Here is a 13,169-nt window from a genome sequence, read left to right on the forward strand (position 1 = left end):
ACCAAAGTGACCATTTTTATGCACGGATTGGCAAATTTGTTGATAAAAACTTCTAGGGAGCGGGTTTTCCTTCACAGGACACCCATACTCCATTAATCTGTTTTGCTTTAAGTTTTTGCTTCCATTTTCCGACTTCTTTTTCATTATAGGAAGGTGATAAATTTAAGTCATTAGTGATTGTTAATGTTAAAATTAATTCAGACCCTTCTATGGCTGCCAGCTTTGCAGCAGTATTTGCTTGGTCATTTCCCCTTGAGACAGGGTCAGTGCCACCTGTATGGGCAGAGCAATGAACTACAGCTAGGGCTTCGGGTAGCTGGAGAGCAGAAAGAACTTCATTAATAATTTTTGCATTAGCTATAGATTTTCCAGCTGAGGTTAAAAACCCTCTCTGAAGCCATAACATACCCACTGAATGACAAATTCCAGATGCATATCTAGAATGTGTATAAATTGTTGCTTTTTTATCTTTGGCAATTATACATGCATGTTTTAGGGCTATTAGTTCTGCACCTTGAGCACTTATATTTGAGGGCAGTGAAGCTGACCACTGTATAATTGGAATTTGGGAGACGCCATTTAAAAGTATATATTGTAGTATACAGAATTGGGGTCATATAGGTTTTTCTAGCTTTGGCTGAGTTCCAAAAGCTGTTAGAGGTTTAGAATCTTGAGGAAAAGGCAGTTGGCTGGATCTTCCGTGGAGGGAGGTTGTGAATCAGCGGAGCTGCTTTGATTACCTAGCTTTAATATTGAAATTTAGCCTAGCTTTGATATATTTACTTAAGAAATTATTATTTTAGATAAACCCTTTATATCTTCCTTTCCTAATACCATCCCTGCCTTCCCTCCCTTACCTTATATGTCTGTGGAGTTAATAAGGAGAGTAATTAGAGAGGAGTTAAATCTATGAAGGGTACCTAATTGCCAGCATTAGTTATAGTTAGTCAGTCATCATTTATTCCCTTTAGATAGCAATAGCATTTTGTAAAGCTGAGTTTAAAGGCAGGTCCTTACTCAGACTCCATCTTTGTTTCCCTTCCCCCACCTGAGGTTCCTGAGACAACTGATAGGGCTTTCCTTTGATCCACCTTCCTAACAAACATCCTTCAAACAAAATAAACCCTTTTGTGTTTCAACAGCCCTATTAGTGTAATTTGTCTGTTAGTTATCAAGAGGGAAGAAGAGGGAAAGAAACAACATACTCTGGGCTTAGAGGGAAGCTGGGACATCATATATTTTCTATGGACACGTGGGAACTATCAAACTACATTTCCCGTAGTCTGACGGGTTTCCAGTTCTGGTTCTTTGGGCGTGGGGATGCCTGCGTCACCATGCATAGGACAGTTTAAATGGGAGGAGAATGAAAAGTAAGCTCTCTCTGTTAGCTAGCAGGCGCGTGATACGAAAGGTAAAGATGGCTGAGGCGGCAGTTTGAATACTTACAGGTGCGGTCTTATATATATTTTACCAGCATGGCCATGGCTTTAATTAAAATACTAATTTCTATATTTATATCAGTCTTTATTATTTTTAATCGTAACATAGATGGCAACCACATGGTCAAAATTCGAACTCTCAATTTTCCAGATAGCCTAAAGAGAGCCATGCCTGTTTTTTGGCCATCTTGCTCAGCTTTTTTGGGCAATTTTTTAAAAAAAGGAAAGTGGCTTTCCTCACCATGCTTTTGCTAAAAGCAACAGCACGTTTTTGCCTCAGGCGGGACTCAGCCAGCCAGTCCAGCCCAAACCACCTTGGGAGGTCAGGCCAGCCAATTCTGGCTTTTGGCTTTAAAACCAAAATGCCAGTGCCCAGTGCCTGTGCCTTAAATAAGCTGTTCCAATTCAGATTAAGGCAAGAAGTGGACCAGCTCCCTCCATTCCTCTGTACCCCTTGTCAAGAAGTAATTGATGGCATCACTACAGTAATAAATTCATTAATTGAGCAAAATCGGCAAAGATCACAGGCACATTGGAAGAGGATGTGACCCAGAGAGACTTAGGGATATCAGCTGGGATTTCAAAGGTGGGAGACTCTTTCACCTCGTAGCTCTCTGAGAGAAGTACAAAGAGCGAATTTAAAGATTTCTCAGGTAATTTTAATGAAATAGAGCCATCTGGAGCACAAAGCCACATTGTGGCTTTAAGTTTACATAATTGATCCTTTCCCAGCAAATTTGTGGGGGATCCAGGCATTAAAAGAAAGGAATGTTCTACAGTTAGGAGTCCCACACATGCCATGTGAGGAGAAAGTTTTGGGACTTTTTGAGGTTTTCCTCATACACCTATTACATTTAGAGAGCCAATAGAGTTACAGTTTTCATCTGGTTTACTCACCAGGACTGATCTAGATGCACCTGCATCTAAAAGACAATTATAGTATGAATTTCCCACTTTTAGGATCACATGAGACTCCTTCCTATGTGTGTGTGTGTGTGTGGGGGGGGAGTGTGTCGGCTTAATTGGTATTAAAACATCAGGGTCTGGAAAATCAAAGGTTTCCCTTTTTGATTCCAAGGTCTTTATCCCCCCATCTCACCTTCATGAAGATGCTTGGGCATTTCCTTCGGCTCTCCCCAAGGAGCATTAGCACCCTGAATAGTTTGGGGTCAAGCTCCACTTTTTATATATTGTTGTTGTGTCATTTGCTATGAGTTATCATTTTCCCAATTTTTATTCCTAAGATTTTTATCACTTCTAAAGTTTTGATTCCTGGAATCATTATTATAATTACTATTCTTATCATTATTTCTGTAGTCATTATTCAACTGGGTACTATTTCATCATTATTTCATCAACAGTTCCTCATTGTGTGGCCTTTCTCACAGAAGTGGCAGGTAAGGGATCGATAGTTAGATTCTTGGAGAGGGGCTATGGTCTCTCCCTGATTTTTCAGTTTTTCTCTTAGCCTATGAGTCACTGTTTTCCTCATGTTTTTGTGCATGGCCCTTAAAAACATAGATTGTTACCTTCCTCAATTCCTCCAGATCCATAGAGTCCCAGTTCGGGCAGCAAGTTTTTAAATAGTTTTTGACCACTTTACAAAAATTCTTAATGAATTGTCCACATATTTGTCTTAATATCCTGTTATCTGGATAAATCAAAGTCCATATATGTGTTGTCCACCTCAATAAGTCTGTCCATAAACTGGGAGGGAGTATCATCGATTTCTTGTTTAGTCTCCCCAAATTTTGACCATGATTCAGGCCTATCAGAGCAAGCTTTCATGGCTGATAATAATGCTTCTCTGCCCTGGTATAGTTTTGTGTAAACTGGTTCAGAACTGGGCTTCCAGTTTGGATATTGGGTTAGCCAATTAATTGCTCTCCTACCTTCTGATTGACAAGAGAGATGATTTTATTTTTCTCTTTTTGTCAGAAACATTTCTAATAGATTTTCAACATCTGTCCAATTGGGGTGAAAAGTTTGGAATATAGTCTCCAATTTTTTTCATGATTAAAATTAGATCTTCCTTGAAAGAAGGATTATTTTCTTTGAATCTACTTAAATCTTTTGGGTTGAAGGGTGTATGATGTCTTATAGATACCAAATCCCCATTTTTATTGAAGGTGCATATTTCCCTTAAGGGGAATAAGCTTTTAGCTGAATTATTTTGTGTTTCTTTAGGCTCCTTATTTGGTTTTCAATGGAGTGGTTAAAGGGAGGGTTAGGAGTAGCAGTAGGTACAATAACGGAAATAGGGGTAAATTGAGGGGAGGGGCTGGGGTGGAGGAGGAAGAATTGGAGTCATTAGGGACTGGGGAAGGGATGAATTGGTGAGGCATGGAGATGAAGTGAGAAATGGGTTAAGTAGGGGGAGGGGTTGGATCAATAGCAGCAGCAACAACATGTAGTGAGAAATGGGTTGAGTAGGGTCTGGGGCAGCAACAGCAGAGATTGGGGGAGGGATGATTTGAGAAGTAGGAGGAACAGAATTTTTTAGGGCATTGTGGGATGGAGATTCTGATAATGAGGAAGTATGGAGAGATAAATCTCCTTTACTCTGGGATTTTTAAAATTTCTTTTCAATCCTTTTCATAAAAACCTTAATCTCCCCCAAACTCTCCTCCATATTTTCCAGGGAACTGAGAACAGGAGAGTTCAGTTGATTGGCTTTACAATGACTACAAAGAAGATGAGGAGTCCTAGACAAGATTATCAGGGAGAGACTGATGCTTTACAATGGACATAAAAGGGAAAGATTCAGCCAAGGGCTAGGCTACCTAGGTAAAGGACTTTGACCCAAAGCAGAAACTACAGAGATAAAAAGGGTACTTAACACCTGATTGAATTAGGTAGCTCCCCTAAACTACTTAAAGGTCTATTGTTAATCTGAGACTCTGAGGTTGGGCTTTTCATCCCTGGAGAAATTCTCTTGTGACAAAGTTAAGCATGAGGTCTGAGACCTCATGTTGCTATAAACTTGGGGTTTTTTAAGATCTCAAGATTGGGATTTCTAGATTCCAAGTTGACAAGGGTTATGAATGCCCTGTTGGGGGAGTTGTAGACTGATCCAAACATCCTGGATAGCAATTTAAAACTATGCACAAAAGACTTTAAACTTTGCATACCCTTTGGCCCAGAAATAGCACTAATTTAGTTCTGTATTCCAAAGAGATGAAAGAAAAAGGAAAAGTACCTACCTGTACATATAAAATATTTATAGCGTTAACTTGGAAATGACATAGAGCTACTAAAGTAGTCAGAAATACCAAGTCTTTAATCAGGAAAGAGATAGATCCAATAATTGGCTGCTATCATAGAGCCAAGCACCACAAACTACACAGAGTCAACACCCTTGGGCTCTGGGAAGTATCCCTGGGAGAATGCACCATGCTAAATGATTCTCCAAAGAACAATAGAACTTGAGGAACTTATATATCATTTGAGGAACTAAGGACAGAGAAGTATGATTGATTGGTATTACCATGGCTATAAGGAAATGGGATATCAGGGAGAGACTGATGCTTTACAATGGATACAAAATGGAAGGGTCCAGCTAAGGGCTGGGCTACCTGCAGGAGGACTTTAATAAAATGGGAGAAACTACTAGGACAAAAGGGTTCTAACATTTTATTTAGGTCTATAGGCCTACCTGGACTGGGATTCTTAAGTACCTTAAAGTCCATTGTCCTGTCTGGAAGGGCTGAGTCTGGGACTTCCCTTAGGCTGAATTCTCAGGGGACAGGGGCAGACTTGGGGTATCCAGATTTCAAGTTGACAATATTATCTTGTTTTTGTGATGGCAAAGACTTGGAAAACAAGAGGATGGATATCCATCAATTGGAGAATGGCTGAACAAGTTGTCGTATATGACTTTTGGAATACTAGTGCTATAAGAAATGACAAGCAAGATGCTTTTCAGAAAAACTTGGGAAGATATATACACTGATTAAAAGTGAAATGAACAGAACAAAGAGGATATTTTAACACACTAACAGCAATATTATGAATGACTTAGCTATTCTGAGTAATATAATGATCCAGTGCTTTCCACCTCCATAGAAAGAAGTGATGGAGTCTAAATACAGATTGAAGCATACTTTTTGAATTTTACTTTTCTTTGTTTTTAGTTTTTTGTGTTTTATTTTGCAACAGTGCAAATATAGAAATATTTTGCTTGACTGTGCATGTGTAATCTATATGAAATTGCTTGCCTTTTCAAGGAGGGGAGAAAGAGGAAGATAATTTGGAACATAAAATTGAGAAATAAAGGTTAACAATGTTTATACATAATTGAGAAAAAATAACTAAAAAAAGAAAATATTAGGATGAAGACTGATAAAAGGCCCTTAGAATCAGTAATTTAGAGTTCATCAGTAATGTGGAAGAACAATTCACTTTATAGATAAGGTTAAAAGCTATGTTGCAAGATGAAATGTGACTGAGAGAAAGGAAGTTGTGGCAATGAGTAAAACACTTCTTTCCAAGAGTCTGGCTGTAAAAGGAGATCTAGAGTGTCAGGTTAAGGGTTTGACAAGGTAATGTAAGGATTTTTTAAATTTAAATTTGGGGAAAATGTAGATGTGTTTGTAGGTAGCAAAGAGTCAATAATAAATAGCAAGAAATGCATTAGAGGGGATGATTTTGTTCATGTAGGGTGGGAGATAATCTGCTAGTAGAAATGGGAGGGGTTAGGATAGAAGGTGCAAGTAGAAGAAGAGCCTTAGTGAGAAGTAAGGTAATTTTTTCACTGGATTGAAGTGAAAGATGAGAGAATACAAGATGATACCAAGGTGACTTGATTTTGAGTCAAGAAGTTATGAAATAGAGAAAGGGAAAGCTCATGGAGAATGGCCTCTATTTCCTCAGTAAAGAATTGGCAGGGTTCAGTGCTAATATAGTATGGGAAAAGGTTCCAAGATTAAAGAAAATTTGTTGAAGAAGATAGAGAATTCAGTGGAAAGAGTCAGCAGAAGCTAATTGGAACATAGGAAGGGTGTGACTAAGGTGGACTGAGATATAAGAAAAGGAAGTTGTGGAAGCAGGGTTGGGGATGGTTTTTATTTTTTTTATTTTTTATTATTTTTTATTTATTTTTTATTTTAAACCCTTAACTTCTGTGTATTGACTTACAGGTGGAAGAGTGGCAAGGGTAGGCAATGGGGGTCAAGTGACTTGCCCAGGGTCACACACCTGGGAAATGTCTGAGACTGGATTTGAACCTAGGACCTCCTGTCTCTAAGGCCTGCCTCTCAATCCACTGAGCTACCCAGCTGCCCCATGGGGATGGTTTTTAATTGGACAGCTAGGTATGATGTATCATTGCATTTAGAAGAGGAAAAGATGGGAGTTTAATAGGTATGTCATAACTCTCAAAAGCTGATTTGGGGATGAAGACATATTTCTAATTTTCATTATGTCATTATCTTTATTTTATTTCTGGTTTCTGCAAAAAAAAAGCATCTTATATAATTCAAATGGATAGCTTTTATGTGATACTTTCCCCCTCCTTTAATAGCTGTTAAAATCCTTTCCTTGTCATTGTGATCTTGGAACTTGAAAATTATGTCTCAGTGGGTTGAATCTAGCCTTGGTTGGTTTCCTCTGAATTTTATTTATTTAGTGTTTCTTTTTAAAAAATATTTTTTGGACATTTTATTTCTTGAAGTATAGCCACTGTCATATTATTTTTGTTACAGTTTTTGGGAAGTCACTTTTGTCTGTAAATTTCTTAGGGTTATTTTTTTGCTTTCTTTGCGGCTTCCTCTAATTTTTTCCTTTATTGAAATTGTACTTATTTTTTTAGTCTTTTGCTTTGCGTGCCAGGTACTGAGCAACTGAGAAAAGAAGGAACATGACCTGGAGGCCAGTCAGTAAATGCCATGAAATATTCTATTTTAAGTTTACTCAGATATTTCTAAGCTTTTGTTTCTTCATTATTTTTAACCTGAGAATTTAAGTTTTTCTTAATTCCTTCTTTATTATATCTTATGACATTTTTGCTAGTCTCTTTTTATTTAACTTTTTCAGTATGTTTAGGATACACTTTCATCTTATCTTGTTAAGAGCTTATTTTGTTTCTGAGGCTTTTCTTGGTGATCTTTGAGTTTAGTTTTCTTCTGATCTTTTTGTTTCTATTTTCTTTTTTTTTAAACCCTTAACTTCTGTGTATTGGCTCTTAGGTGGAAGAGTGGTAAGGGTGGGCAATGGGGGTTAAGTGACTTGCCCAGGGTCACACAGCTGGGAACTGTCTGAGGCCGGATTTGAATCTAGGACCTCCCATCTCTAGACCTGACTCAATCCACTGAGCTACCCAGCTGCCCCCTTTGTTTCTATTTTCAATCCAGAATATTTTTTCATTGTATTGAAACTTCTGTTTGTTTATTTGTGAGTGATTTTTTTTCTCTAAAAACAATTTTATTTTTTAGAGTACTTGATAGTTTTTATTCTTTTTTGTGCTTTATTCATCATGTTTGAGGAGAATATTAGTGGTCTTTCCTCTTAAGGGAAAGGTGATGAGTTGTTTTGGATAAGTTGAGTGTAATGTCTATGGGATAGGTATTCAGTGTGAAATGTCCAATGATTAGTTGCAGATGTGAGATGAGATATGATTAGAGAAGCTAGGGATGGAATAAAGATATTGTCAATGAACATATTTAAAAAAAAAAAGAATAGCTATTCTGTGAAAAGAAATTCTTGGTTCTCTTTGTCTATTCTGAAACAATAACTTAAATGCCCTTACTTAGTACCTCACTAGATTGTGAGGACAGGATTAACTCTCCTTTGTCTACTATCTAAAACTGCCTATATCTACCTATAACTGCCTGTAACTACCACTAATAACAACCAAACCACAAAATTCCAACCTAATCCAGCCCAATCAAAACCAACTCAATCAATGTTGAATCCAACCCCAATTAGGTCTGTCACCGAAGACCAGCCAGCTTCCAAAAAGTTCAAGGAAGGGAAAAAACCTAACATCCCAAACAAAAAACCCCAAACCCAAAAGGCAAAAAGCCCTCTAAAGGCTAAAGCCCAAAGCCTTCTCAGTAAACTCAGGCCCACCTTTATATTCCAGCAACCAAATGCCAACCACCAACCCACACCACCAGCAACCAACCCCCAGTGACCAATTCACACCTAGTAGCCAACTTCCCCGCAACTGCCAGCCTTAACTTTCAGCAACTCCACCCCCCCCAACTATCAGCAACTGACCCTTGCCCCTTTTTATCTACCTCACTTCCTGTCTCTATGATTTCTCCTTCCTGTCTCTATGGTTTCTACTTCCTGTCACCGTGGGCTGCTTAATCCCTATACATCTCTATAGTAAGAAGACCTATAGGTCCCCCATTAAATTAAAAAAGGAATAAAAAATATATTTTCTATCAATGAATGTTTTACTTATAGTGGGTCAAAAATCATAACTGTCCTATTAGGAAAAATATCTCACATTAAAAGAGACTGCATTACAATTTTGTTTAATATAAATTCAATCAAATAAAATCTGTTTCTACACTTATAAATGGTAGCATAATATATATGTAATCTCAGATTTCTCTAGGGTCACTCAAATTACAGGCCCTACTATCTTCAGTAAGTGCTACCAAAGATTAATATGGCAGTCTTGCATTTTCACTCCCCTCCTGTTAGTTTACATTTTCAGCACTTTTGAAAAATGCAAACATAACTTCTGTTACACTGAAATGAAATCATTTTATGTCATTGGCCTTCTGGGAAGAGCTGATTTAGGTATGAAGTTTTCAACAATTAATGTTTTAAATTATGTTTCCTATATTTTAATATTTCAAATTCAACAGATCTTAGAGTCAAGGATGTCTAGTTTTAGAAGTTAACCCATATGAGACATTTTTAAAAAGATGTCAAAAAAGGATTTAGATATATTGGGATTCTTTGAAAGGAATTTTCTTTCAGTTAAGCAAGAGACAATCCAAAAGGAGTGTTTCTAGAAGGGAAGTAATTTTGACCAGAAATAACTTAGTTTTTGAATCTATGGACAAATTGCCACATCAGAATTATGAGAACTAGATGAGAGTTACCAGATTCTGAAGGATCTTGGAATGATCACTGACTTCTCAAGGTGGAATTGAGATGTGAGATTTATATTATTATTTTGAGATTTACATCAGTCCCAAACTAGATCAAGAATTTTGGTCAAGACAATATATGTGATTACAGTTGACACACAATAAGGTAGACAAATCTCTTGCTTATTTGCCTGTTGGAAATGAGGTAAAAAGCTATAAGATTTAGAGGACTCATAGTCCTAGTCTTGGTATTCACCCAGAAAAAGGAGGAGAGAGGAGACCTTCCTTTTAAGATGCCAAAGTTTCTCAGCCCTTTTTTGAACTTCTGAATCACAGTACCATGCTCATCAGAGAATTATGACAGCTGCCTGACTAGTTACTCCAGAACCCAATAGTTTATGATTAATAGGTATGTTAAGGTTTTACATGTGCAACTGCTTAACTTATTTGTGGTTTAAGATTTGCTCCTACAAGAAGATACATTTCTCCACTCTTGAGATCTATCTATCATCTCTGATAATCTGATAAGGATGGCTTAGTTGATAAAGAAATAACAGGGCATCTCCCATGATTTTTTAGCTCATGCTTCCAGCTCTGTCTCCAGGTGCATGGAGTTTATTTTATATATTTCAAGATTCATTTCACACAAAAGAAACCCCCCCACCCCAGAAACTTCGCAGATAAGCAGAAGTTACAAATTATGTCATATCAAAACACAAAAGGTCTTATTGGCTTCAGAATAGAACAAGGCCAAGGCTGAATTTTGACTGGGTTCTTATCAGAAAGCCAAGTCGGGGAATATTTTCTCAGGGTAAAAATGCCCCTGCTAAGGTTTTGGCCTTGGCTATACCAGGCAGCTGCATTCCCGGCCAAAGGGGAAGAGTGTTAACCTCTTAAATGTAGGTTTGCTAGGAACTTAAAGCTTTTCAATAAGGCCACAATATTTTTCAACAAGCAATCACAAGGATCACAAAAGGGGTCAAAAGAGGATTCTCTGATTTTTATCTATTCTCTTATTGGCTTCCCACATATTTCCCCCTTTTCTTTAAATTAAAATGATTTATTATATAGTAAAACTTTTAATAATGAAAGGAGTTATCAATTAATTATAATCATCAGCTATTGCTGGATCTGATAGGATTTACAGATTAAACTGTTTGTTTATGGCTCTCTACACTCCATAGCATTTTTAAGTAAAAAAGTAAAAAGAAATACGTTTTTTATTATTATTATTATTGTTATTATTATTATTATTATGCAAAGATCCAGTAATTTAGCTCATAACATAAAGCATAAATGAATCAACAGAAAGCTGTGTGAATGGAATTAGCTCACCCTCATTCATTTGAATAGACTTTAGCCACCAGAAATAATGTCACCCTACCCAACTTAAAATTAAGTGGGGAGGGGGAGGTCTGTGACCCACATGTGATAGTAAGTGACAAATAAAAAACAAGGGACTGCCCTTTGGGCAGTCCAAAACAGTGTTGAGGCTGCGATTTGTCCACTTGAAATTGGAGATGGATGCAGGAAGTGACGAAAGATGCTATCTTTTAAATATGATGGTAACTTCCTGTGGAGGCGGTTGGTGCTTTGAACTTGGTGTGGAAGGATCTCTGGTGAGACCTCAGACTGCTTCTCTTCGAAATGTCACGTGGGTAAGTTAGGCTGACTCTCCTTGGTGTTTCTGGAGGCTCTAGCCTTAGGGAGGCCTCTCTTCTTGGAGGAGGCCTTGTGGCTAGAAGCCTTGTTTAATTAACCTCTGTGCCCCTCTGCTGGGGCCTCTAAATTCCTACCTGGTTCGGGCCTCTGGTCTGGGCCAGAGTTTCTCTCTCTCAATTTCCCTACCTTCAACCTTCCTAATTGTAAATAAACCACCATAAAAGTCATCCTGACTTGGGTCTATTTTGTTTTGAAATCGAGTTAATTGATTCCTGGCGACCATACCTTAAATATCTAGTCTTCCCTCTTACAAAGCATAAATGAATATAAAAACAAAAGATAAGATGCATCACCAAATGGGAGAAACACCAACCCTGAATATGCCAGCTGAGGGGGGGGGTCTCAGAACTCAGCATTCAAAGTCCCATTCAGGAAAGTCCCAGGCAAAAGAATCCTTTTCCATAAGGGAGACTCAAAAGTCCACTTTCCAGGAAAAGGTTTTTATTGACCTCAAAACAAAGATGACTTTTTTTTTATTTTTCTAAACATTTATTAATATTCATTTTTAACATGGTTACATGATTCATGCTCCTCCTTTCCCCTTTGCCCCCCGCACTCCCCCCACCCATGACCGATGCACATTTCCACTAGTTTTGTCATGTGTCCTTGATCAAGACCAATTTCCAAATTGTTGGTAGTTGCATTGGTGTGGTAGTTTCGAGTCCACACCCTCAATCATGTCCACCCCAATCCATGCGTTCAAGCAGTTGTTTTTCTTATATGTTTCCTCTCCTGCAGTCCTTCCTCTGAATGTGGGCAGCGTTCTTTACCATAAATCCCTAAGAATTGTCCTGGGTCATTGTATTGCTGCTGGTACAAAGGTCCATTACATTCAATTTTACCACAGTATATCAGTCTCTGTGTACAATGTTCTTCTGGCTCTGCTCCTTTTGCTCTACATCTGTTCCCGGAGGTCTCTCCAGTTCGCCTGGAACTCCTCCAGTTTATTATTCCTTTTAGCACAATAGTATTCCATCACCCGCATATACCACAGTTTGTTCAGCCATTCCCCAATTGAAGGACATACCCTCCTTTTCCAATTTGTTGCCACCACAAAAAGCACAGCTATAAATATTTTCGTACAAGTCTGTTTATCTATGATCTCTTTCGGGTACAAACCCAGCAATGGTATGGCTGGATCAAAGGGCAGGCATTCTTTTATAGCCCTTTGAGCATGGTTCCAAATTGCCAACCAGAATGGCTGGATCAGTTCACAGCTCCACCAGCAATGCATTAATGTCCCAATTTTGCCACATCCCCTCCAACATTCTTTACTCTCCCCTTCTTTCATTTTAGCCAATCTGCTGGGTGTGAGGTGATACCTCAGAGTTGTTTTGATTTGCATTTCTCTAATTATTAGAGATTTGGAACACTTTCTCATGTGCTTATTGATACTTTTGATTTCTTTACCTGAAAATTGCCTATTCATGTCTCTTGCCCATTTATCAATTGGGGAATAGCTTGATTTTTTATACAATTGCTTTAACTCCTTGTATATTTGAGTAATTAGATCCCTGTCAGAGTTTTTCGTTATAAAGATTTTTTCCCAATTTGTTGTTTCCTTTTTGATTTTGACTACATTGTTTTTGTTTGTACAAAAACTTTTTAGTTTAATATAATCAAAACCATTTAATTTACATTTTGTAATTTTCTCTAACTCTTGCTTGGTTTTAAAGTCTTTCCTTTCCCACAGATCTGACAAGTAAACTATTCTGTGTTCACTTAACTTGTTTATAGTTTCCCTCTTTATATTCAAGTCGTTCAACCATTCTGAATTTATCTTGGTGTAGGGTGTGAGATGTTGATCTAGACCTAATCTCTCCCATATTGTTTTCCAAATTTCCCAGCAGTTTTTGTCAAATAGTGGATTCATGTCCCAAAAGTTGGGCTCTTTGGGTTTATCATACACTGTCTTGCTGATGTCATTTATCCCCAGTCTATTCCATTGATCCTCCTCTCT

At 37.8% G+C, this 13,169-nt stretch overlaps 1 protein-coding gene across 1 annotated transcript in view; it reads left to right on the plus strand.

Annotated features, from left to right (window-relative positions):
* The window catches only part of ERO1A (endoplasmic reticulum oxidoreductase 1 alpha), a 122,539-nt gene that overhangs the window by 78,484 nt on the left and 30,886 nt on the right, over window positions 1–13,169 (plus strand). The gene's annotated exons all lie outside the window — the stretch shown is intronic.

Source organism: Gracilinanus agilis, chromosome 2, assembly GCF_016433145.1.
Source record: "Gracilinanus agilis isolate LMUSP501 chromosome 2, AgileGrace, whole genome shotgun sequence".
Classification (NCBI taxonomy): Eukaryota; Metazoa; Chordata; class Mammalia; order Didelphimorphia; family Didelphidae; genus Gracilinanus; species Gracilinanus agilis.